Raw genomic sequence first — 3,819 nt, 5'->3', positions numbered from 1 at the left:
TCTACGACAAAACATCAAACTGACCGGGTCTACTTCTCATTCATAATGCTCTGCAGAAGCCACAGCAGCGGACTATAATAAAGTTATTAGTTATAGTTTCAAGTCCAGTTTATTAACATTATTAAACGGTTATAGGACAGAAAATATCAATACATATATATATATATAGAGAGAGAGAGAGAGAGAGAGAGAGAGAGAGTACAGTAAGTTGTATAGCAAAGTCATAATAAATAGCAAGTAAATAATAAAACTGTAAGATTTTAAGCTTTTAAAATTGGGTTCAAAAAATAATATCTTAATACAAAGTTTATTGTGTGTTATTATATGTTTACTGCACATTAGATAGAGAATCTCAATATAGAGAACGATCTACACTTTTTCCTACACAAACATAAAATATTTGTATTATATATATATATATGTGTGTATAATGCAAATATTTTGGTGCGGTATCCCTGTAATTCTTTAGTAACAGCGTTTTTCCTCAATTTAACGCATAATGTTAAATTGTTCCAAACTGAGACACTAGGTGGAAGTAAAATACAACAGTTGAGTACAGATGTGAGGCTTGAAGGGAGGGACTGCACCTGCCATACACCTGTTTTTAAAAGTGCACCTGTTCAGACAGGAAATCGTGCTAACAGCGCTATCTGTGTCATGTGATTCTATGTAAAGTAATAGTAACGAGCCTGTTATGATGACCAGTAAAACTTTGTAGTTCATTGTTCGGGAAAACTGAAACAATTAAACTTCACTGCCTATAAAACACACCAGTAACTCACTGCTATTCTCACATTGACCATAAACCACGTTCAATGAAGATCATTTTAGAGGTTTGATTGGAGTCCGTGAGTTGCTTTTGTTGCAAGAGCAAAGTTGTACAGAGCCGGAAATGTCGTAATTGTGACGTTCTTTCCTTCAAAATAAGAGTCTCCAATGTAAAACAAGAAGAAATACATGTTAAGGTTGCACATCTTGCTCGTGATGTTGGCAAATTATTCTGAAACTCAAAAATGAATGTGAATATAATTTGTGGCTGTATACCTTTGTGTAAACAGTTTTCATCACCTTTTTGTTACCAGCACTGTGATGTATAACAAACCCCATATTGTTTTTTATTTTTATTTTAATGAATCTAATTTTGTTGTTTATTTAAAGTTATCTAATGGTTTTGAAGTAGTTGTTGCTGGTGTCTGGAGTCTGAAGTGCTTCAAATCAAATGTCCCACATAGAGAAGAATGAAATTCACTGACCAGGTAGATGAGTTCACAATGATACATATTAATATACTTATATTATTATACGTATTATTGTTCTGATTGTCAAGTGTGGACTGTTCCACTGGACTTACAAGTTTTCTGAATCTGAAACATTTAGCCGTTTCCTTTATTTTCAGCACAAAATGGTGTATTGTCCCTCAAGAAATAATATGTCGTGCAGCCAAAATAAATGCGGAACAGACACACAAACCATACAAAAAGCCATACAATTTCATAAAATACATACTGTTTTTTTTTTGTTTTTTTTAATCTGTGACACAAAACCATATTAAACAAAGCACGATGTAACTATATAAAATTGAGTCTTGTACAGATACATCAATATAGAAATGCTTGTGAGAATTTTCCAGCACCAGGTTCAACATTTCGCAACGTTTGATATTGAGCTTTTATTTTGAAATACCAAACCGGATCCTCCGAACATTAGAGGATGTGACTTCGGTCAGCCGCCTGGTGCCTCCCTTTGCTCCCCTCGCTCTGTCATACATTCAGCGGGTAACAAAGACGGGACAACAAGGGGGACGATGGGAGCTCACACAACAACCAACAATGTCAGAGACTAAACCCAGGACAAACTGACCGGATCTCTTTTATTTATTGTCTTATTTTAACTATGAATTTAAGTTTAGTTTAGCTTGTATCCCGGACCGATTTTAACCTCACCCTTTCTCCTGGAACTACAACATGTTGGACTGTCAACATTAAAGCCGCCGAATGACTGAGGAAACACAACCAACCATGTCTAAATTCAATCGGTGAGTTTTATTTCAAGGGAAAAAAAACATGTTTAAATGTTAAAAAAAATTATTATCATCAATTATTGGTAGTTAAGCAGGTGACGTTAGTTTACTCTCGAGATTTGAGCTCGTAAGCACTTGTTTTCTCATATGTAACCCGGCTGAAATAGTTGTTTTTTTAATTATTATTTTAAATAATATTACAGTAACTGCGTTATAATGTAAATTAAGTGTGTGTACTTTTGTTATTACTGCAGGGGTTTTCCCTCTTTATCACATTTAACTTTATATTTAATAGATGTCTCCAATATTAGATTTTTCAGTATAAAATGAGACTTACAGTGGAATATTTCTTATTACTATTTAGTTACTGATACACAGACCACAACCAGATTTGTAATTATGTCTGTGGTGATATATCACTATAGACCTAAGTAACACTATCTACGATGGTGTTCTAAAATAATGAGGTCTATAGGATAAAGTGGTGTTGGATTGGCTTTTTTTTTTTTTCCGACACACCTCTATCTGTCACTGCTTCCTGGCCAGCGTGGAGCTTCCACTCACATCACTTGGATCATATTGGTTGATTTTCAGTCAGGCAAGAGCCCCCCTACCCATTTTACACACACACAGACACAGACAGAGACAGAGGCAGAGAGAGAGAGAGAGAGAGCCAGTAGTGTCCAGAGCAGATGGCAAACTGCACACAGACAGACACACAAAACATTGTGTTAATGGAAACTCTCTTTAAGCACTTAAGGAGTGTTTTCAAGCTGGTCTGATTCAAGGGGTCGCACTATATCTGATCTGAATTGGATTCACCAGGACAAATACACCTCCTGGAATGAATGACCGGCCCACTGACCCAGTCACAGTGTGTCAAGTCCAGTCGACTGGATCGGCTGCAGCCTTTGAATGAACCAGGTCGGAAGAACAAAGACAAACAAAAGACCTGGACTCTGAGAGAAAGTCAGCCAGGGGAGATGTGACCTAATGTATACTCAAGTTTAGTGTACGCGAGTGAGGATTCACACCCACCTATTAGAGGTTTATATGTCACCCTTCTCTGTGGACAATGATAATAACCAGAGGCTAAAACTGAAACCTTTAAAAACCTACATTACACCCAGACACACCTACACTGCTGCAGTATGTCAACTGTTAAAGAGGCAATAAAGCATATAAGATTATTAGAATATAACATATATCTTAGGTTATTGAGAGAATAGGTTACAGGTTAATGGTGTGTGGTCTTAAAATGAACCTCATAAAAATTATATTCAGTGCTCTGCTACTTTGGTATTTTGCTTATTTTGAAAATGGCTGCTCATCCGTGGCGCGTTCTCTCCAGACTGAAATGTGAAACCCTGTCTGTCTTTATTGTAGGAGAATTATCTGACTGCGCTGCGTTGCACAGCTCCTTCAAACTGGTCTGACGAGCTGGTGTGCTTTCTCACTAACAAATAGCTACTGGTTTGTGTGGCGACATGTGTTGATTCAGATTACAACAACAGTCGTGTTTTGTTGTTTGTCAGCTGGTATTTAGCAACATCGCGAGATGACAATCTTTGTTATATGGAGATATCGAGATAATAACAGTGCTTAAAAAGAAGTCAAATCCATGGTCGTTCTCGGCTTCCGTAACAGCCATTAATATTCCATAAACCACTGTGAATGTTACATGAGGGATTTCATTGGGACAAAAAATAGACAATTAAAAAAAAAAATACATTTCCCACAATGCAATAGCACCTTTCTATAAACCTTCGCTCTGTAGCAAATATCTTTCAAATGCGTTC

This window comes from Microchirus variegatus, assembly GCF_963457635.1.
Source record: "Microchirus variegatus genome assembly, chromosome: 2".
Classification (NCBI taxonomy): Eukaryota; Metazoa; Chordata; class Actinopteri; order Pleuronectiformes; family Soleidae; genus Microchirus; species Microchirus variegatus.
This window is presented reverse-complemented; position numbering follows the sequence as displayed.